Source organism: Cloeon dipterum, chromosome 4 (genome assembly GCF_949628265.1).
Source record: "Cloeon dipterum chromosome 4, ieCloDipt1.1, whole genome shotgun sequence".
Taxonomy (NCBI): Eukaryota; Metazoa; Arthropoda; class Insecta; order Ephemeroptera; family Baetidae; genus Cloeon; species Cloeon dipterum.
Window position 1 is genome coordinate 9,407,630 of NC_088789.1, and position 23,769 is coordinate 9,431,398.

At 42.9% G+C, this 23,769-nt stretch overlaps 1 protein-coding gene across 8 annotated transcripts in view; it reads right to left on the reverse strand.

The window, feature by feature from the left end:
• LOC135941659 (leucine-rich repeat-containing G-protein coupled receptor 4-like) overlaps positions 1–23,769 on the reverse strand; it is a 106,409-nt gene that overhangs the window by 63,360 nt on the left and 19,280 nt on the right. For 6 of the 8 annotated variants that reach the window (XM_065487274.1, XM_065487278.1, XM_065487277.1 and 3 more), the window contains exon 2: positions 17,609–17,648. The exons of the other annotated variants lie outside the window; for them this stretch is intronic. The gene's annotated coding sequence lies outside the window, so the exon portion shown is untranslated. The remainder of the gene's footprint in view (positions 1–17,608; positions 17,649–23,769) is intronic. 8 annotated transcript variants of the gene reach the window in all.

A 23,769-nucleotide genomic window follows, 5' to 3' on the forward strand; every position in this document is an offset into this window, starting at 1 on the left:
TCGGCTTTATCCAAACTTCTTTCCCGCATATGTGGCAATTTTTGCAGGTTTGAAGGATAAAGACGTGTGCGAAGTCGATTTTTTTTCACGAGAGAATTCTCGATTTCCCATTCCTCCGCTTACATCATTTATCATTTGTGTCGTTCGCCTGGCATTTTATCTCTCTGGTAAGCCTTTTAGTTTTACCGCAGAAGTTTGATTTTGAATTATGGATGTGCCGGTACGCGATTTTTTTGCAGAACGCGAACTGGTGCAGGGCTGCTTAAAATTCAAAGAGGCTCTGTTAAAAAATCGCTGGCATTTATCCTCGCACTCAACAGATGAACGAGCCAGCAATATTTCTCGAAAGACGAGCCGAGTCAGAGAGCACGCTGCAGCATCGATTTCTAATGCACCAGAGAGACGTGTGGAGAACAATTGCCGTCGATTTATAAATTGCCTCTGCCTCGCTGCGATAAAAGTTGCATCCGACCAACTCGCCATTTCTCATCAAGGGCAATCGGTGCAATCATTGTTGTTGAATGGACGTGAAGCTAGCTTTTTCACGTGGCAGTAATCGAAAAAGTAAAAAATGAATAAGGGCTGAATTAATACCTGAGCCATTTATGGTTATCATAAATCGTTATGTAAGGCTGACCCAGATTTCATTTTGAGGAAATTTCATTTTTCCAACTGTTTTCATGTTTTCAATAAGCTGGATAATTATTAAAGATTGATACCTTTAGCTCGATTATTTCATCTTAATGCATGACTGGAAAAGCTCTAAATCCAATTAACACTTCAAAATGTTTCGATCTTTATATATACCGAAAAGACAATAAATTAAAAATAATGACAAAACATGCCTGTAATCATACAAAAAATTTATGCAACCGGAGTATCAAGCCTGCTATGCCAGTTGCCTATTCAGGCCAATTCTATTAGGCAGGCTGTAAATTCTGATTTGGCCCAACTCATCATCGAAGTTGTAAAACTCGCGTTGAGCTTCATCAAAATTTACGGCCCAAAAGTAGCTGTCGCGAGGTGATAGCGCAGCAGAGGCAAAAATTTCATATTTGCGGAGGCGACGCCGGCACACACAAGAGTGCGTCGCGGCTGTTTCGCGATGATGCTGATATGAAGTGAGGCAGATCGATTGCCAAAACGACGCGCCAAAGAGCGACGACGTGCGTGCATCACGTCGCGGTTTACCAACGCCTCCTCCCATATATTTGCCGTTCGCAGCCAGCAGTTTCCAAATTGGCCTCCAAGATGAATGCAAGAAAAGACTTTTTGTAGCTTGATAGTATTGCACTCATTTTTCATATCCTCGTTTGGAAAAGTACAGAAGTCTTTGTCGTGTAATGTCAAAACTGATCTTGTTTATTTATTTTGCATGGGGCAATGTAAAAAGCAGATTCAAAAATGAAGCCTGTCTGCGAACTTTCAGTTAATGGCGAACTTTCAGACATTAAAAGAGTTAAAAGCATTCAGATCACAGTTTTTACCACCCCAAATCAGATTTTCCCAATTACAACAAATGAGTTCCAGGAGCAATTACTCTTGGGTAGATAATCTGGGTCCGAATTTATAGTTACGAGCGTAAAAACTGCTTAGGCCTCAATTACAAACCTTTCGTCCGATAAAATCGGTCTGGGAAATCCGCGCGAAGAGAAATCTCTTTCTTTTAGTCAGACCCAAAAAGCTGCGCTCTCGGTGCCAACTTCCGAGAAGGACTAATATTCCAGATTTATCTTGGCTCGCGTGAGCTTGTACAAATGTGACAATTGTTTCCATGCCCTGAAATCACGGCCAGACCACGCGATAAGAATCCCTTTATAATTGCACAACATCAATATGGCGACGGCGGGCGGCGCAACAACGGCCTCCGCGTCGTGTGCGCCAGACTTTTGATAATCATCGCCATGTGCTCGTGAGAGAGAGAGTGTGGGTGTGTGTTGTTGCAGCGGGAAACAATGTTATAAATCGCTGTTGTTTCAGGCTCATATCTAATCGCAATTACTCAGGAGCACGCTCGTGATGCCGGCGGATGTTGTGTTTTGGTGCAGATGTCGCCACAGGCGCTCTTGTTACGGATTTCGCCTGTGATAATCTGGGATTTGCTCGGAAATCTTGTTTCGCTGAGCAGCGAATTTGAATTTTAAGGGTGATACAACAAGCAGCCTACACAATCCTGGAAAAGTTTTGGCAGCAATGGCAGTTGCCGAAAAACAGAGGTAATTATTTACTCGTCGCACTCGCGAGGAATATCACCGTGCGTCAAGTTGTGTAAAATAAATATCGCGCGGGATGATTGCATGCCAAGTTGAGCTTCTCTCGCTTTAATTAAGGCGTCACAACAGATGACAGCCGGGGGACGCTTTTTGCAGCTCGCAGCAGACGCATCGAGGCGCGTTTGCCAAGTACAAGAAGTGCGGAGAGGGCGCGCGAGATATTTCGTAATTAGCGACATGGCAATTAATAACGACACCAAAGCATTAATATCAAGAGACGCTGAGACGAGGAAAACGTGTACCGCTGCAAAAAGCGACGAGAGAAAGATTACTGCTTAAACCCCTACTTTTTCTTCAGTCAAATGCACAAAGAAAAATTAGAAAGGACTGAAAGACTGGTTAATGAAGCACTATAAAGTTGTGCAAAATGGCTTCGTCTCCCCGAGGGATGGAACTGAAATGTTTGGTTATTCATTGCTGTAACTCCGAAGGGTGAAGACGATTTGCTTTCAGACACACAGAAAAATTAATTAAGCTGTGACTTTGCCAATTTACGGCCGCCTAGATCCTTGAGATTTTTACAGTGGGCATTCAAACTCGCGTTAAACTTTCTCACGAACCTTACGAAATGACCAAGAATGAACGACCCTTTTAGAGCTCGGAGGAAGTACAGAGGCGGTCATAGCAATTACGCTCAAACAGGCTGCCGCTTTTTATGGTTCCGCTCGGACAAAGACATTTCTGCGCGCCGCGACGCCAGCAGACATTCTCTTTTTTCCTTTTTCTCCACTGCAAGTATATACACGAGCCGGTAATAACAACGTGTCTAGCTGCCACAAAGAAGCTTTAATTTTCCCTTTTGAGACGTCACCGCGGCGGCGTCGAGTTGCTGTGCGAGTGTCCTCGCGGCGACACAGTTGCAGCGGTGACAACAGCTTTTGATCCGTCCATTGTCTCGCAGCCGACAATGGAGCCATTTTTATTGGCCGTCTCCTTTTGTGCCGGCGAAATCGAGGTTGATTGGCACGCTAAGTAGCAGCAGTGCTTTCAGATTGAGTGAGTGACAGCCCCTAATTGACCCACGACGACGCAGCCGCTTTATTTGAGATTGCTCTCCAGATTGCAATTTTGCCACTCTCTCCGCTCTAGATTCCGTTCCCCGCGCGTCTTAGCAAAATGCATTTTCAATATATGTTAGCCGCGTGTGTGGGTGAGCTATATAAAGAAGGATAAACACCGGAAAAGGGAGTGCAAAGGAGGAAAAGAAAGCTCACCAGCTAGTGCATATTACTTTTTTCCTCGCGCTACTTACAGACGTCAGCTGAGCCGCGCGTCGCCCGTGCTTTATTTCTCTGGCTCTCTGCGCGAGATGCATTTGGAGGATTGAATCAGCACTTGACATCCAGCAGTCAATTTTGCGAGAGCAGATTCCCGCGTCGGGATAAGCGTTTTTTTCCTTTTTAAAGTGCCGCTTCCGCACTGCACTGTATACTTGTTATTCCTCTTTGCGCGCTCGCCGTTTAAAGGCCCGCTTTGTAGACTTTGTGAATATGTATGGACAAATTCAATTAGATCAGCAGCGAGACGTGCATTCGAAGAGAAAAGCTGTCTTTTGTCGACGGCTCGCAATTTGGAGTTTTAGCTTTTAACGACACTTTGAGAGACACGAAAAAACAACAAAGCGAGGGGAGACACTTACGATAAAAGTGATGTTATGCGCGATTATGGAAAAAAATTGCAGCGCGAGGGTTGTAACACATTAAAACGCCGTCAGAATGACTCATAATATATAAAAAGAGACTTTTGTCGCTCAATGTTGTTTTTTTAACATTATTTCAACATAACAGGTAAAATATTATTGAAGATCAAATGAACAAAGGCCAAAAATGGCAAGAATAAACTGCATGGACGCGCGATACAAGAAATTTAGTCATCGTTGTCATGTGCCATGCTAATATATATATATATATATGAATTTGCGATGCAATGGCATAATATAGTTCAATGGCTTTTCAAAATTTGTGGTGAACGTCGTTATTATGAATATTAAAATGTTTGAAGTGGAGAAGTAAGCAAGCAAGCAAATAAATTTAAGAAAAATGTATGATCGTAGAAAGAACTCAACGTGTAAATTTCAAGCACGAACAGCAGTTTTCAAGGGAGCGAATACCCACTTTGTCGTTTCACCACTTGATGACAGATTTACAGCCCAGCTGTCTGGATATTTCGGCACTTGCAACATGTTAGTTTATCTGCTTGAAAGTGGCCGGTAGAAATAAATTTGAATGCTGACAAAACTTGGTCCAGGCAATAGATTAAGAAAGACTGAATTTATTTATGTAAAATAATTCAGTTGATTTGTACCCCGGTAATGGCGAGAGCACATTTTTTACTCTCTGACCTCAATGAACGATTAGCACCGCAGAAAAAAAACAATGCTGTTTTTCTTAAAAATTGGTATACAAAAAAATATTAAAATATGAATTATTATCAATTAAATTTAAACGTAAAATCAATTGATCTTGAGGATAATTTTGTCTCTAGCCTTCAATTGTGCCGAAACGACGGTAAGATCAATGCTTGTAGAAGTTAAAAAACATTGCTCTACTTTTCACAGGTTGTATGCAAGATTGATCACATTTTTACTGCTCCGACGGTATACACGCAACGATTATTATTAAAACGTCCCACTCCAACGGATGGTCTCTACACGACTGGCAACACGGCGGAGAGCGAATAATTTACACATCAAATAGACACGAGATCTCTTTCTCCTCTTTCTCTCTTTCACACACAACTTTTTTAACCAGCCATTAGGCAAAGTGTCTGCACTCTCTTTTGTGCTGCGCTGTTTCTTTGAGTCCGGCCGTCGCAATGGCGAACGGCAGAGAGCTAGCGTGCTGTGTAATTACAGCCTGCAGCCTTCTCGGCTGCACACCGAGCTCCGGCCACCACACATATTACCGCACATTGCGCACAATTTTTATACCCTTTTATTGTTGTTGCCCCGTCAACAATTGCGCCGCGCGCTGGCTCGCTTACATGCGCCGTAAAATATAAAACAGCCAGAACAGCGTGCTCTCTCGCCCGGCCGCAGTCGTCGTTTTAATGAAAAAAGACCGCGTTAATGCCGTGTGTAATGAGCACTAATTTACGGCCGCCCGGCACGAAGCTACATATTGCTCCGCAGGTGATTAAGCGTACTGCAGCTCAGCACCAATTTGCCCCAATGATGGCGTGAATTTGCACGCAACTTTATTCGCTATACGAGCGAGAAAAATTCACTAATTGCGAATTTGAACCGCCGCAGGCCGGATTAATTCCGGCAATGACTTTCTCTCTATATACATGACATAACCCGCGTAGCACCTGTTTTTGCGCTAGATTAGCGCTCGTGAATCGTGTGCCCGGCTATGTGTGTGTCTTCTCGCGCCTTCCCGTGCGTGCCGCTGCAGTTAGTTTATGCCCGTTGGTTATGACAGATCGTAAAAACACACAAACAGCCCGCCCGGCAACCTAATCTCATTATGCTCCAGCGTAAAACGGCGACCGCGGCGAGATGAATGCTGTGTTTTTTATTTTCACTTTCCACCACCAGCTGCTCACTTTTTGTCTGGCGAATGAAAATATTAGACCAGAGCTAAGAGATTAATGCTCTAGCCTTGTGTAAACAACCGCTCGTCGGTCGCACTCGCAGGTGGGGAGCTACGATGTAAATACAATATTTTGCATCAACAGTCTGTTATATTTCCAGTGTGATTTATTCATTGTGTATACAGTCAAGAGCCCTAGAAAAACTCGTCTATTTTTAGGAGCTTGTTACAGTTTTATTTATGTCATTGCGATTTTACGGTATGATATAAAAGTTTCAGCCTTTCCTGCTTCCAGCCGCAGGATGGATTGGCGGCCCTTATACAAAAACGGTACAACAGGAAATTAGTTACACAAGACAAATTAAAAAATCTTTCAGCCAGCTACTTCAAAATTTTAAATATTTTTTGCTCTGCATTTCCTAAGCTATATTCACAAGGAAACTCCATCCCTCTGCACGACTGATTAAAAAAAATTACTTTAATTTCGGTCGGTATCCAGGGTTTCCTTGCCAGAATTTAGAATATCGAAAATCACGTTGCAAGAAACTGTAGCGTTCATTTTTTATACGTTATGCAGAGCAGCCTGAAAGTCTGAAGTGAAGTATCGTGAATGGCAGCCCATACACTCGGTGCAGCCATTGCTTTGACCGAATCGACCCGGAATAAAATTCAGGATTAACCACTGATGTGCAAATACGCGCATAAATGCTCTCCACCCACACTGAAAGTAGTCCGCGTCGGCCGTGAACACAAACACACATGCAGTCATACACACATTAGTCGGGTAGTGACTGAACTGCCAGCCAGCTTTGTCAGATAAATGCACGCTCAGCCGCGGCGGGTGGGCGTCGACAATTAATATTCGCGCCAGACTGCTGCGCTGCCGATTTGCATAAAGTACTAGTTAGAGGTAAATAGTGTGGCATCGAAATCAGCACACTATGCAGATGGAATTCTATTTATAAACGAACCAAAGTCTTGTTGAAATACTTTGGCCCCGGACCAGATTCAATGTGACAAAGGGGCACCAGGAAAATAAAAAGCCGCTGCTGCTGCGCCTTCGTGTTTGTTGTCACGTCCGAAAATAAGTCTCGTAATGACTCGAGATGGATGCATGTTTTTTTCACCCGACTCTGCGGGCATTCAGAGTGGGTTCACCTGCTACGCTGGATTTACGGTTTGTCTTTCTCATGGTGGTTTGGCCCTTTACTGGCTTTCCCTCGTAAAACGAAAGAATTTTAACAACCTTTCAATAGATTTTCATCTATTCTTCTAGAAAGAAATTTATCTCTCATTAGCATACTTTTAATTAAAACACACCCTCTATTTTAAAGCTTTTTATCTAGGTCAAACGTCAAACTCATTGGATTTTATTATTAAAATTAAATTTATCAAAAAACCTCTTTGAAAATTTGTGTAATTGTTTGTAGTGTTGCACGCCTAACGTGTTTAACAAATTTCTATTCTATTCTATTGTTTGACCAAACAATTAATTTCATCATACGCATTTAATAACAATACAATATGTATTAACGTTCGGAATGGTAACTAGTTGGTGTACTGCGAGACCTCTGGCATTTCTACTTTAAAAAGAGAACAGAAAAACGGCAAAGTTGCACGACTTTGATTTCTCTTAACGGAAAGAGAGTACTCCGACACGAACAAAAGTGAAGGTGTGGCTGCTTTTTGTGTTGCGCGTGCAAATTTATGACGCGTTTATTTGCCCAACAGATTTATAAGGTTGCGAGGGGACCCAACGGCAGGGATGGAGCTGGAAAAAGCGAGGGCAAATGCGTCGCTCTGAGGACTGGCTTTTTTGTGTTTTGCGTAAATTGCCTGTTAGGGGAGGATTAAAGTCAGCCAAATCCCACTCGCTGCCTCCCGATTTGTGCCTTTGGACATTGAAAAATAATCGCACGCAGAGCGCGACTTTGGTGTTTGCCTTGGAAAGGAAAACACGACCTCCTGATGTTTGCATCAGCTGCCGCTTACCGTATCAAACCGCAGAGTTTGCCGAATTTCCCAAGGTAGCAAAAAATTAGACAAAGGAAATTGTTTCACTTTTCGTTCCCACTCTGTTTGTCGAAGCCGGCGGATCAAAATAAAGAGGTGCTTTATCCGCTTGGTCATAACTCGATAACAGCCAGCGTTTGGCGTTTCATTCTTCTAAGGACGCGTAGGAATGTTTATTTTCTCCGCAAGAGAGAAAATAAAATAACAGACACACGCTCTCTCATACGTACACACCGAGTGTACACAGCAGCTTTCTTCCACGTCGCTGCGGTAGCAATGAATATACAAAAAGAGCAGAACAGAAAGGAGAAATAATAACATCTAGAAGGCGGCCCATTCACATGCTTCTTTTTCTGCTAGCTCACCGCCGGCGAAATTGTGTGAGTGTATTCTCGGGCCCCCCTCTTGCTTTGCTTTTATTCCAGGCACTCTTTTCCGCTAAAAAGATGACATTTCGCCTGCACGCCAGACGTATATTACGATTTTTAAGCCACTGTGAAATTGTATATTTTACGAGGGAGCGAAATAGGCATAGAGTGAGCGCGTGTATGCTACGCGCCACGCCGCCGTGACGCGCCGGTTGCATAACTCGACTCGTTTCGGGAAATTTGCTGATCTCGCCGGCGAATGGGGCGAGGAGACGCGCGGCCGGCGACTTTTATTGTTTTTTATGCGTTTTATGCGCGTCGCGGATAAATCTGGGCTTGAGCCCGAAAGCAGGATTGCGTTGTTTACGAGGCTGTGTTTGCTCCAGACGTTTATTTCGAGCAAAATGAGTTTAGAATTTATGGAAGTTAACTCATGCGAACGCCTTAACGCCAAAGGACTAATTAGCTGACAGTTTTATTGGACTTTTTACAGATCGTCTCGGAAAATAATACGGCACGAGCAGTTAGTACCAACATAAAATACATATTTCCTGGATTAGTGTGCCGTAAAAATTGTACTGGCGATTGAATAACGTACACCGCAGTTATTAAAGATTTAATGCTGTCGTAAATCAAAAGCTAGTTTTTGGCTCGAGTTTCTTGAACGCCATTCAAATCCCTAGGCCGTTCCTAGCAGGCGAGCATGCTCTCTCTCTCTCTCTCTCTCTCTCTCTCTCTCTCTCTCTCGCTGATATGTGTTTTATTTCACTGCTGGCGGCGGTGCTTCTCTTGTATTCTGGTTTCGCTCTGAAATTTCTCCGTCTCAACGTCATTCTCCAGCTCGCTAGACGGTATTCATTGTTTTACGCTGCTGTGAACGCCATTGTTATACTATATGAAGAACTGTGAGAGAGAGAAAAAAAAGAAGAGTGAAGTAAATGTTTATTCCGCGCACGTCGATCTCGCGGTGTATTTTAGAAACGCGGCCGGATCATAATTAAACCATCGCACAGGGGGATCGGCCTTTTGGGTGCCGGCGGCTGAAATAATGCTACGGATTGATTGATTGAATGGTGATACCGGAGGCACTACAGCTGTGCAGTGGCCACGGAAAATATTAACTCGTCAAGAGGCATGCCTGCGTTGGCTCCCAGGAGTGAAATGATCTCGCCATCCAACGAGCCAGCCCTCGTTTTCCCTTTTTTCTTTCTCTCGTCGGCTCATCCTTTCGTACCACTTGTTTTTTCATCCCTTTTTTCTCTCTCTTTCTCCCTCAGAGGCTGAATCTAAATAGAGGCCCATGGATGAACGAACGATCCGAACAGGAAAGGCACGAGCGTGGCGTGGCGTGGATATTGACCTTTGAAGATTTTTCACTGTCTTGCCACCGCTTTTAGCTTTCAGTTTCATTGTTTTGTATCCAGCAGCAAGCAAAATTTAGGCCGGCTTGCACAAAAGAGGCAGCCGCCGCCTTGATTGATTCTTTCTCTTCGAACCCGTTCGCTTCTTCTGCGCACAGAGCGCTGGAATCAGCTCCAAAATTGCTTTGGCGCGATGCAAAGGCACCTTTAGCTCGAAGCGAATTTGCATGGAACTGAAATCACAAGCGCCAAGAGGCAGAATTTGCATTTCAGATTCCGGTCGAGATCGTATTTCACGGTCGTTTTGCTATAGGAAATCGTTTGAGCCAAAGTCAAATGGCTCAACGCGCTTCTCTTTATATTTAAAGATAATCACAGGAAGGAATTCAATGTTATCAAAAAACGTAGATTCATTTCAAGCTCAAAAAAGGTTTGATTAAGTGAAATAAAATAGTACGCTAAAGAGGATCGGCAAAGTGCGGCGGTGCAGACCTCTTTTGGTATCGTTCCGCATAAACAATATTCGTGTAACGTAACATGCGTGAGATGTTGCTCAGTGTTTTTTGTAAGCACCGAATTGCATGTTGCACCGCCACCCAGCCGTTGCGCGCCCGACGTCAAAAAGCGAGAGAGAGAGAGAGAGAGAGAGAGAGAGAGAGAGAGAGAGAGAGAGAGAGAGAGAGAGAGAGAGAGAGAGAGAGAGAGAGAGAGAGAGAGAGAGAGAGAGAGAGAGAGAGAGAGAGAGAGAGAGAGAGAGAGAGAGAGAGAGAGAGAGAGAGTCGTATCGGCAGTGAAAGTATAAGCAAACGCTGCCTGTATCGAAAATCAATTTTGACAAAATAATCCGGCGAACACATACAATTGCCGACTAGCAGCGAAAAGGCTGTGAGTGTGTTTTATGTATCTCTCTCGCTCCCTTTCTTTTATTCGTTTTCCCTTTCGTTTGGCCGACGCTGCTCTCACTAGGTCAGCCGGAGCAAACGTCTTCCATCGAGATTAATGGCATCAAATATAACATCCATCCAATAAAGAAATTGAATCCGCACACTACTGGCAGCCAGAACATTAAAATGGCATTTTACCCTCTCAAATCATTTATCAGATTATTGAAAGGGACGCGGCGGAGAATTCGCTGGCGCGCGCTAAAAACTGTTGGTGGGGACCGAAGAACGAGCAGGAAGAAATTGGATTGCCGCCGGAGAAAAAATTATTATGATGGGTGAAATTTATTTCTGTTTGTTAAGCTTCAGCTCTTCCTTTTGCTCAGAGCACATTTGTACGAAACGCTGATGAAGAATTACAGGCCAGAATTACGGCCGCTTGTATAAATCTAATTTATTTTGGAGGCTATAAATTCTCCAGAAGGAAACGCACCTCAACTTGACGCCCAAGAAATTGCGTTTAGTTTCTCATGGAGCGAATAGAGACGGATGTTCAAAGCTTTTTAAGTATAGAAACATGTTATAATTTCAGATGAACACCGTGGTGATTGAGAAAGATAGGAAAATTAGAATGTACTCACGATGAATCCTAAGTCATAAATAACAGCATCTAAATTAACATTTTTAGAATGGAATGGAACGAGTTCTTGAAAAAATAAGTAAGTAATGGTTGAAATTTATTGCATTACTTTTAAAGCCTTCCATGCCTGAATTTTTGCTTGTAAGAGTAGCCATTGTACAATCAGTAGAATTACTCTTAAAACATTTGGGAATAAAGCAGTAAATTTATTTATTTTTAAGATCGAATTCAGCCCACGATGGCAAGAGCAAAAACAGCAGCCGTCACTACAGCTTGTGCCGTGTCAATAGCCGTCCAGACATCACTTTCGCTCGTTTCCATCAAGTTTGCTGGCTTTCCCATCGTTCGGCAGACGAAGAGCAGAGAATGGGGGAAAATTGGCAATTTGGTCGAATGCACCCGTCCAAAGTGGGATCAGAACAGCCTTGACCCGCAGCCTGTTTCGGTTTTTCGGCGGGCAGATCGATACGTAGGGCGAGTGTGCTGTGCCATCTCACTTATGGCCTAAATGTATTTCGCACATCTCGCCCGCAGCGCGCGACGAAAGAGGCCCGGCCTCTCTTTCAGCCCTCGCCGCCGCCACCGCTGCCGCCTGCTCTGCTTCGCCTAGCAGCGGCTGCTTTTTTACGTGCGGTGCGCGTCTTCCTTACACCTATGCATTAATCATTTCCTCCCAGAGTCGATTAATTTAAGCGCCGTCATCAATTTAATGACGTTGATATTTATCACGCCCTGACGCTGAAGCAATATGGTCTTCCTCCATGCCAGCAAATAAATTACCACGCACCTCTCAGAGTTTGCGCTTTAATTGCGCTCCGTGCAGCCTACATTTCACACTAACACAGGCCAAGGTTAACATTGATTAAAATTTTAATAGAGTATTTACGCAAATTTTTAATACTGAAAATTGTGTTAAAAAGAAAAGCTATCACTGGAAATTCTATTTTATTCGATCATCTCAAACAAACAAATCCAATAAAAAACGCATATCATTGGTTAAAAATCCACCAAACGATTACTATTAAAATATTTCCTCTTGATAATTCATTAAAGTGGCAAAAAACATAATTACCAGTCTCTCACATTTATATAAACCAGCGATGCGACAATGTGTTGTAATTAGGCAAACTAGGTAGAGCTTGGAATAATTAAATCATTTATAAATGGCAACGAAATATCCAACTGGGAGTGGAAATAAATAGCAAGCGAGCTGGTGGCTCCAAACGTATTAATCAAACACAAACAGCAGGTTCAACGCGAGAATTACCACGGGGCGGCAATTACAGCGAATTGGACCGGGGTATCATCAGCGCACCGGCGGCGGATCATCATCATCAAGTATGCACAATAACAGCCGGATTTGCTGTTTACCCGTCAAACAGTTGAAATAATGATGAATCTCTGTGCATATTGAACGCGCTCACCACTTTAATTTGCCCAAGAGGCTGTTTTGCGAGCTGCACCTAGGCAAAATAAACACTCGGGCCCTTCAGCAAACACAGCGCCAGCCGTGATTATTCATTCAATTTTCGATTATGTTTGTCTAAGTAGTTAATTACCACGCATCCTTAATCAAGCGGGCTGCTCAGTGCGGCGGCCGTCGATCGTTGCAAAAGCCGGCTCCAGCATGGCAATAATATTCTGTTTATTAATTGAACGCTCCCTCGTCGGTGGAGCTCATTTAAATATTTCACCGGCGAGCACCCGGCCCTCTCTGCAGCTCACGCAAAGTTTGACGGTGGCCCACGGCCGTTCTGGCGCAAAAATTACTCCGAAAGGGCACTCAGGGGTGGAAATAGCGCAAGAACAAGGGGGGAAGCAATTGAATTGTCTCTGTAACGGCTTTCAAGCTGCTGCGCATCATCATTCCGCGGGATTAAATTTTTATGCCGCTAATTTCGTTGGTAATGAAAAGGGAGGGACCTGAAAGGCAATCTCAATTCTGGAGTTGCGCATAGTTTTGCACTGAACCAATGATTGGTTTAAATTTTTTTTCAAAAAGATATTTTCTTCCTCAAAATAGAAAAAAGGAGGTGAGAAGAACTGACTGAGAACTAAAATAATTGTGTTAATAAATCCGAGGCTGATATTTTAATAACTATAATCAAAAACACATACCGTTGGAATATTATACATTTTGAATTGTCATTTAAGTTTAAAGTTGGAAAATTGTATCCAGTTGTATTGAGCAAGAGCAACAGATTGTCTCCTTTCAAGGTTAATTTTCTCTATTTTGTAAAATAAAAATCATAATTCCGCCCAGTTAAGATTGAATATTGGATCACTTTTTAAAGTTCAAGTAAAGTCGCATTTCAATCCTTTTCCCACACTATAAATGAAATGAAATGGAATTAAATGGAAAAAAGATTTCTTAATTCAAACTTATTTATTGGTTGAAATTTCAACACTCTAGGTTGGTTGTTCCAAATATTACAATTAAAACGACCATACAACTTCATACTTCATCATTGTTGCTTAAAACTCAATACTCTCTACTTTGAAGCTGGAAATTGTCGGAATGAAAGATTAAAGGAGGAAATTTATAAAAAGCAACGAGGATGAAGTCCGTTAAAAAACAATCCTTAAAAAAACAATTTAATTTGAAGATTCCGAGTGACCAACTTCAAAGTTTTGGCTCCGTCACAATTTGCAGTTGTTGCCCTTCCACTCGGAAATCCCACCTAAAAGAAATTGACTCACTGAAGAGAACAATGCGAGCGTTTGTTTCCGCCGAAGAGGCATGGCCGAATTGACGCGCGCCATAGTCGCTCAGAAATACAAAAGACTCTCAGCTTAATGAAAAGCGGCCCTCCATTCAAACTGAGCTCGTTCTCTCTCTCCTCTCTCCTCCCTTCTCTCTCTCTCTCTCCCTCTCTCTCTCTCTCTCTCTCTCTCTCTCTCTCTCTCTCTCTCTCTCTCGCTCTTTTATTCGCAAACATCGGCGTCAACGTGGCACAAATCAAACTGCGCGCACTGACTCATTCGCGACAACGGCGCCCATTGAGTGTATAAATAAATATTTAAGGCGCAGCAAGCAACCGTGAAATTGATCCTCCATCGCCTTTTGTTTACTTTAATACTTTTGGAATTGTGCCACGACAAGCAGCAGCACAGTAGCAGGTTTCATTAGCAAAATCATTCCCCTGGGGAGGCCATCTCGCGACGTGGAATTATTGTTGCCGCCTGTGCGTGTAGATTAATGCGGCTTCGGTTTTTTGAAAGCGCGCAAGGTCACTTTTTGCACGTTCCACCCGCTGGCCTTTGAGCGTCACTCACAAATGTCAGGCTCATTCCGCCTGCAAATCTATTTTCGACGTGCCCTTTATTATTTAATATGGGAAATATAATTGCTCGCGGCCAGCGGCCTTTCATCTGACATTCGCTGTCCGAGAGCGAGCAGCTACGTGCATTTATAAATTCTCATATGGAACTGGCGGTATGAATTTGATTTCCCAAGGGGATTGCGTCAGTGAAGGCACGCACGCTGATCATTGACATCGTCTGTTATGCCTGTAAAGCAGAAATTCTACCACATGAACTTTATTTACATGAATAATAGGTGGACTGATTTTCCCACTTCTTACTTTCTCTTTCAATCCACTCTTCAGTCTAATAAATTTTTCTACATATCAACGAGTGGAAAGTTTTATCCACTGGACTTTCTTAGTTGAAATGCTGAGAATCTATTCTTGTAAATTAATTTTTCCTGGAAATTCCCTCAGCTCTCAGCTGAATGTTTAATGATTTATGTATAAAAAAAACCTATAAATGGTTCCACATATAGTAATTAAAATCAATCCCGAAGGCAATTACGTCGCGGGAAAATAACCAAATTGAAATATATAATCCAGCAAGCATTTTTAAATCAGTCCGCTCGCAGCGATAATGCCATAAACTAATATCCCATCAGGCCCAATCGGCTTAGCGAGTTAATGCCAGCTGAACATTTGAGTACCGCCTCCGTGGATTGGAATGTATTTAAACATCGATAATTTAAACAATTATTACCACCAGAGAAAGCGAATTTACTGCGATCGTTTCCCTCTTCGCTTGGCAAAGCGGGTACTCCAATACACCGTGCACGCCTTTTTGCCGCAGGATCGCGAAATTTAACGCCAGGCATAAAACGCAAATCGCCGTGCCATGCAAATCAGTGGCAGTTTGTGTGCACTTTCCATCCGGCAGAGCGTTTTTTGCGTCGCTCTCTATCCGCGGCGTATCGATTGCACTGCATGACTGAGCGACCCTCCAATAAATACTTCTCTCTTGCGCACACACATTTCCAGTCGCGTTGACAGTGAAAATATGTATTTTTCGGTTTGGTGCGTACACAAATTTCGCACAACGCAAACCGCAACGAGTCGAAAGCCTGGCGTGAAAAATCCAGAGCGATTAATGGCAAATATTTTGACTGCTGGTCGTCAAATCGACGCGCGTGTCATCAATCCAGCGGATCGCTTATAAATTACGGTGTCAAACTCACTCCCAGCGCGTCGAATTTGTTTTCCATTTATTCTTCCGCAGTGTGACACAAAGGATAAGTTTACACTTTGGCTCAAAGCGCGGGAGAAATATCGAGGGCGAAAGGTCACGTCCGGGCTTGAAAGGGATTTCCATTCCCCTTTGAAAGAGTTAGTTGCAAAGGTCGCATTTTCTACTTATCTACTTTTGTTTCTTCCCGTGCTCAACGCTTTTTATGGCGGATGAGTTACGGCTCTTGGGCCAGCACAATATGTGAGCAGTGGTATTTATACTGGTAAATCACCCCGCCGCCGCCGCGCCGCTCTCAAGGGGCCGATTGTAGTAGTATTGAGCCGGCAACACGTGTTGGGTCCTGCTGTGCATCGAGACGACACTTTTCGGCTGACGAAGAAATAAAACTTATCAAGATACGACTTTCAACGCTGTAAACTCGTCCTTTTTATATGAAAATCGATCTGATGCGCCGGCCGCAGTCAAACGTCTAACATTCCAATTCCAGCCCTATTGTCAGGCGCGGCACTCTTCTTTTTCGCTGGCGTTCGTAATGAATATCAATCAGACACCGGAATTCAATTTCAATTTTTCTCATTCAGAAGCGGAGCTCAGAAAGACGGGGCTAAACGCTCTCTTTTTTTTGCAAAAGTTAATGATGCCTTGTAACAATTTGTAACTAAAGTCGACCGCCTTCTCCCTTTGACCGCCACCGTTGCTTTTTTGCAGGGATAATTCGAGCGGGAATAAAATCTTTGCGAGCTAGAGTAGGCCGAGCTGGTTTTTCCCGTGGCGCGCTTGAATTGGCCACTCCAGTGGTCGGCCGTCGGTGTGCTTTGTATTCAATTTTAGCCCAACTCTAGCGCTATTGATTTTTCTTAAGAGCGGTTCTCCCCGAGGCGGCACACAATCTGCGTAAAATTTAATATTAAGGCTCCACGCTAAAGTATTTAAGAGAGGGAACGGACCCTACAAACGGCGGGGAAAGAGCTCTTTTTAAAGAGTATGCGCGTCTGGAAAGTCTTTAAGTTGGCGGCATTGCTCGGCGCGCACAGCACACACAGTTCTGCCTTGTGTATACGCTCCAAGAAATTCGAGCAGCCAAATTCGCAGTAAACCTCTCTTGAAATATTAAGAGGGGAAATTACTTTTACGCTGTGAAATTATGGAAATTTTATGGCCGGCAAAGTGTCTGCTCTGCTCCAAACTTTATGTCCTGTTGTTTATTTATATTTTTTATTGTTCAAAAGAAGCTGTAAAATTTCCAGAACTGGTGGCTAGGGTACCATATAGAATGAAATGCACTTTAAAAATAATTAAAGAGAATCAGATACTCTGGCTTCTTCCACCTCCCTAACATTTTTAAAATTTTGCTTGTGAAGGGAATTAAACCGGATTTCGATTAAGCAGCGAATCCCGACCTGCAATGTTCGAAGATCTGAAACGACTCAAAGTTTTGCGACCCTATTACGTCAAGGGTGCGTTAATGAAGACTTTTTAGTGAGCTCCAGGGGTGGGATGCACCTCTGGCAATGCTCAAAGCGTCAGGCAAGCTGGCGGTGTTTGATGCGCGCATCAAACTCGATTTTGGCAAATGGCCACGCATTTTGTGAATGACAGCCGGGCCAAAACTCCATTAATCACTGAGGCATTTAGCGATTCCCTTTTGCGCGCACGTGGCCCGTTAAAACTTTTCCTCCTTTTCTCGCTGGCACGTCGGTCTCTCTCTCTCTCTCTCTCTCTCTCTCTCTCTCTCTCTCTCTCTCTCTCTGCTCACAGCTAAATTATATATCGTGTGTACGTACGACCCGCGTGATCGATAAAAAAGAGTGCCGCGCGGTGCTTTTTAATATGTGCGCTATAAACTAATAAGCAGGGACCCGGATTAGTATTGGCAAAGTTTGAAGAGCCCTTCCGAGACGAGGAGAAGCGAATGAAGCCGCACCCGAGTGTGTTCTTGAATGCTCACTGCACACTGCAGCTCCTCCAAGTTTGATTTCTTTCACGAGAAGTCGAATTACTTAAGGGAGAGTTTGGAAACATTATGTGCACGTAGCTATACTCACCAACAGAGTTGAAGTACACGTTCAAATCAGCGGAATGTGCCTAGAACAAAAATAAATCAATTAAATTTATATTGCGGATAGCAAAAAGTAAAAAATAGATTTAAAGTTTTACAATTGTCTAGAATTTCAATTTTAACTACTATATAATAGAGAATAAAGCATTTTTCAAGATTTTTATGAGGGTTGCGAACTTCTACGACTTAGGCATTCATTTCCATGGCCGCATATATTATTGAATTGGAATAAAAATTATCCATACATGCTCGATTTCGTCGCTATACTATCGTTATCCTCTTTTAACTCTTTTAAACAGCCGCCATATAATCTTGTAATAAAATTGGAAACCCACTCAGGCTCCCATAACATTTAATCAGCCTGATCATTAGCGGAAGAGCCGGGAGATTGAGGCAAGAATGCAAAACAGAGCTATAGTATACTAACGGCAGAACGTAAAAATAAATCGTCGCACTTGCCCGCTGAGTGAGGCACCCACTCGTCCCTGGTGCGAGTGATAAAATTCGAAAAATCCCACACGGATGCGGCCATATTTATTGGAACGGGTCCCAGCGAGGCGCATTCTATGCGCTGCGGCGTACTAGAAAGTACTTTTAGTTGCGTTAAATGCATCCCTAATGGATTTCGAGGTGCGCCTCATAACACTTGATCACCCTTTCTCGGCCGCAGCACCCTCCCGCTATTTTTTGTTTCGCTGCACGTGCGTCCGGATTGAGTGACAACCGACGGGCAGCCGCTTCCCGAGAAGGAAAGCACATATTACACCGGGTTGGGCCTGCGGCGCGAACAGATCCGTCGCCTGCCGAAAATATGAGTCGCATTAGCAGCCAGGAATGTAAAAGGACGAATTCCTGCTGCTCCCGCACTGGAGCCTGTGTAAAATAATGTGTACGGCCTGTGGACACGCGTCCAATATTTGGTTCCAAACCAGATACCTAATACTGCGATATTAGTTTGCACTAGAGCCCTGTAGAAGTTGGTTTTTTGGGTCTGATAATACAAATTTGTTTATACGTATGGAAATTTAGCAGACAAGGTGGGTTTGTATGCTGATGCTGCCTCAAACTAACGAAAACTAGTTTATATAAAGCCAAAGCCGTGCTATGAAATATGTAATACGAGGTCCTCAGTAGCTGAATATTCCTCCCCGTGCAAAAAGATTAGAGTTGATTACATTGTTATAGTTTCGGCCAAAAGAGAAGAAAGTTCTTACATGACTTGTGGTGAACCCACAGCTGCAAGTTCATTAAATTTATTCATATTCGTAAAAATTATCTTTCAAAAAATCAATCAATCAAATTAGAGAACAATCCAATTAACATATTAACTTTATCATAAATGGGAACCTTTGTGCAGCAAATTGATTGTAATTCTCGAAAGAGATGCACAGGCAAAAAAAAATAGTCAAAATAATAATTAATCGCAACGCTTAGTCAATTTATCAGTCCTCTAACTTTGTGCACTAATTCGAGATTCGAGGCGTCGCAGGGTTCCAACCTACCTCTCTCACAAAATAATTACAAGGACCCAAATCAATAATTCTCGTTATTGGCGCGCCTCGGATTTTTCCACTTGATGGTTCCGGCGCGTTTTCGCAACGAGCCCAGCTCATACTCATACACAAACGTGAGAATTTTTCGAGTGTTCCAAAGTCTCATAATAAGGGCATAACACTATATTTAACACCGTGCATGTGGTGCTAATGGCGGCTCGAGAGAAAAAAGGAGAGTGAGAACCAGCCCGTCATATGTTTAATTGCATGCGTGTTGTAAATTCGAGCGACGGCCGCCACACACCACCGCGTAAAAATAAACCGCGCTCACTCGCTCGCAACTGATGGGGTTCGTTACAACAATAATGGTGATTACTTGGTTGCGCCTGCCGCCAAGCTTTTTCACGCACAAATATATAGCACATAGGACGCGTTTTCCGTATGAATTGCCGAACAACATAAATTATCATCATGCGCCCGCTGCTGGTGCCTAAAGTTTGTTAAAAATACATTGCGGCACGGGAATTCCCTCAGGCGGCGATTTCGTTAAGGTTGAACGAAAACAAACTTTACACGAGAACACGCAGAAATAAACTTATTCTGGAAAGCGGTTCACTCTCTTCATTGTTTGAACAAATGGACACACATCATACACCATTACAAATTCAGTTATTATGTTTGACTGGTCAAGTCAATATTGAACTGATGTAGGCGACTAGTCGTGAGGAGGATCAATCAACTTTGTCAGGCAATGGTCAAGTTAAAAAATTGCCCGATACAATAATACAATTTAATGATTTAGAAAAAGAAACAAGATCATCTATTTTGCCTTTTATTTGTAAAAAAGCCGTTGGACGAGTAAAATGCTTGTTGCACCAAGATGTAGCTGCATTAAATATAAATCTTACGTCATTTTTCAATTGTGATTACGACAGCCATGAAACCTACTAACGATGCATTTTTTATGTAACATGATGAAACTGGATATGAGTGTAATAATCACTAAATTACAAAATTTAATAACTCGGTTCCCGCATGCTTAAGACGAGGAGGCATAAAAACAACTTCCTGCTGGCAAAGTTCGCTGCGCTGCCTTAACTCCTTAAGCAATAAAATTAAGCAAGATGTGTGCATGCAAGATTGAAACTTCAGTGGCCGTCAGAAATATTGCACGCTTGCCGCGGAGAAATGAGGTTGTGCTTGCTAATAACGTGGTCACATATTTTCCAGCACGCATTTTCACTTTTCATCCGGGCAATGTTTGCATCCGACGAGTGCGTGTTATTTTCGGAGCATAACTTTCTTCCCATTTCCCCCAAGATACATAAAATTAGCATTTCTCTTGCTCTCTAGCACATAATCCACGCCCCTCTTTAGGCTAAAAAGTCGGCGTGGCAAGGAGAGTGCGCGCAAATAATTCGCAAAAAGCGGTCGGTGGCATATAATACGATAAATTCCGCAACTCTCGCTAGGCCAACTTTGCATTTCGGCACACGGGCGCACACTTAAACAATTTCACGGTGAATTAAATTAAATTAGTGGCTTTACGTAAGTGAGACTGTGTGTGCAGCCAAGGGGAATAAAATAAGTGCCCGTAAGGAAAGCAAATTGATTCCAACGAGCCGAATTATGCAAATGCGGCTTCCAGCACGCGGTCGGCTTCTTTGCCGGCCGATTTTTGCGCTGATTATCGGCCACGGGGCGCAGTACTGAGGGGTTACTTCGAGGATTCACCCTTGGCACCCCCTTACTCATATTTTCGGCGTTGGCAGAACACGGAAAGGGCCAAAAAGTTTTGCGTGCGTGCAAAAGTTGCCACTGCTGCTTTGTCAAAAGAAGTTTTGCGCCGGAGCGCGAAAGAGAAACTTCACACTGGAATTATGTTGCTTAAGCCTTTTTTGTTATCGGTATTTCTACTTCTCTGCAAAATGGGAGAGAGAGCTGTGGAGGGTGAAAGTGGCGTAATCACACATGAGTTCGTCTGCAAGTTTTGTCTCCTTTCGCTGAGTGTGGAATCTTTGTGTCATTCCTGTCACCATTCAATATCGCACTGATCAAAGTTTAATGATTCTGAGAGTTCATAAAAATAAAATATAATTTTGTATTGCATTTTCATCAAACTTAAAAGGTTTAATTTTAAGGTTTTGTCACCACGTGATATTTAAAAATTCGGTTTAAAACAGTGCCAATGATGTGAATTGATATTTTAACTCTTCTTCGGAGGGAAATTACAATCTTTTAATATTAGTTTCGACGAATTGTTCTGATTTATGATTTAGGATGGTTGCCGTGACTCAAGCATAACTCTCTACAAAATAAATTGCCGGGCGCATTGTAGAATTATGGAAATGCCTCGCCGTCACATTCGCGAACTTCAACTTGAATGCGTTGGCTCGCATTTATGCGGCTTCATGATTTTTCGGGCGTGTGCATGTAAATAATGGCGAGCCTTTTGAAATCTGGCAGCGGCGACAGAGAATAAACTTTGCTGCGCCGGAGCACCCAATTAGGCAAGACAAAATGCAGAAGACAGAAAGTTTCCTCGTCGTCGACGGCGCGCAGCGGCGGCGGTGGAAGAAGTTGCTGCAGCCTGCTGTGTGTTGCTTGCTCTCTCATTCGGCTGGTAATTTGGCTGTTATGTAAAAGTTTTATTCACTCCTTGAGACCAACTCGGCAACAACAGAACGCGCACCTCATAATACTTTCAGCACCGGCAGCGGCGGCAAGTGCTCGGGGGCTGCTTCTTAATTCTTTCTAATCAAAACTAGGGCTCCCACGGGGAACTCGATTGCACAGCCCTTCGAAATTCTGGCATCATCGCCCGCGGCGAGAGAAACTTGGCTACTTTTCCCCAGCACCTTGATGTCGGCGACGACTTTGTGTTTTGTGCCGCAGCAGTTTTGCTGCAGAGGGCCAACGCTTTCAAATTAAGTGCTCAGCTTTAATTATAAGAGGGATTTGCTGCTAATTTATTCAATTCAATTTGAAATTAGGGCCAGGTTTATATCCTTGAGGCAATTAAAAACTGTTATTATTTATTTTTGCAGGGAAAACTCACTCCTGCGTGTTTTTATTTTAATTTTAAAAAATAATATAAAGCCATTAAAATTTGAAACTATTTGTCATTTCAAGTTCATCGGCCTAAGAAGTCAGCTTAATTATCATTTAATTGGCTGTATTTTAAGTTGATTTTCCATCTGTCAGTATCGGCACAGAGAAGATAATTTTATATTTTTAACTAATTTGGTTATTACCGTTTTTTTTAGGATATCTGAGAACTAATACAAAATTTAGATAATGCATTTAATTTATTCAAATTTTTATTGAATTTGAATTAAATCTCGTTAAAACTATTTTTGGAGCGATCCTGAGATCTAATAATGGACATAAAAGGAACGAAATTTATTAAAATCAAGGTTGGTTTTTGCCCGTGCAAAAATTTGGACAAATTTAGAGTAATTAACTCAACATTCTATTGTGATTAATCGTTTCTGGTCCGCTGGTACCTATGGATAGCTGATTTTAGCCAGTTTTAAGGGAAGGGATCAGAATTATATGATCCGTGAGGTGATTCAATAATATACTAAAATCCCTTAAATAAACAAGTCTCGTATGCATATCCGATGACATCCCATCATTTAGACCCTCATCTAAATTTGATACATTACATCTCGTCTCTCTTTCTAAAATGATTTCACAGGGAAAGAAATTTGAACATCACTCATCGTGCTCAAAGGTAGTTTAGCAGAGCTGCACTCAGCCGGAAACATGCAAAGCCATGTATCAATTGCTGTGAGCTTTAATATTATATTTAATGTTTGCTTTCACCTGCATGCCTGTGCCGCTGTTTAATTTGATCTCGTCTCGCATCATGCAATCGCTCTCTGAACAGAGTCAAAGCGAATATCATACCGTGCACATACATATCACATTGAATGAGACCTCTCGTCAGACGAATCGCTTTTCGACGATCTCATGCTCGTCAGTCAGTTCACCCTTGAGTTTGTTTGCCCCTCGCTCGCGGGGATTACTATCTCCTGTAGCCCGCCCTACATACATGTATATGTATTTATGCGAATTCCGATGCAGGTTTTCAATCAAGCCTTGCTCGCTAATTCGACAAGCCATTCAAATGAGCCCGTGCAATTCGCTTTATTGAAACTGGCACGCGTTTGATCGTGAGTGCGCTGCTCCTGCCGCCTTCTCGTCAAAACAAGATTCATTAGAACTGCCGCCCACCCCGAAATCGGTGCCGGCGAAGCCATTGCAGGCGCTGGAATGAATGAGGAACACGCTGAAATTACATCCTCCGTCTAAATTGAATTTACCGCCTGTGAACAATGAGTTGGTGACCCCATTTTATGACACGTTGCCGCGAAGAGAGAGTGAGATAGAGTTTTAGAGCGCAAAACTAACTCACATTCGCTGTCGTCCGAAATGAGAAAATAATACCAGCATCAAAAAGTAATTTGAACCGTGTACCCTTGCCGTTTAACAGTGGATTGTCCCGAAAGAAGACAAATCAACCTTGACCTTTTTGGAGGTTACTTTAAATTTAAGTGTTGCTGTAAATACAACCGGCAAGACAAGCTCCCAGTTAATTACCCAATCCAATTAGATCTCCCCTAATGTCAGCCCTCTAAGAAGGTAGAAG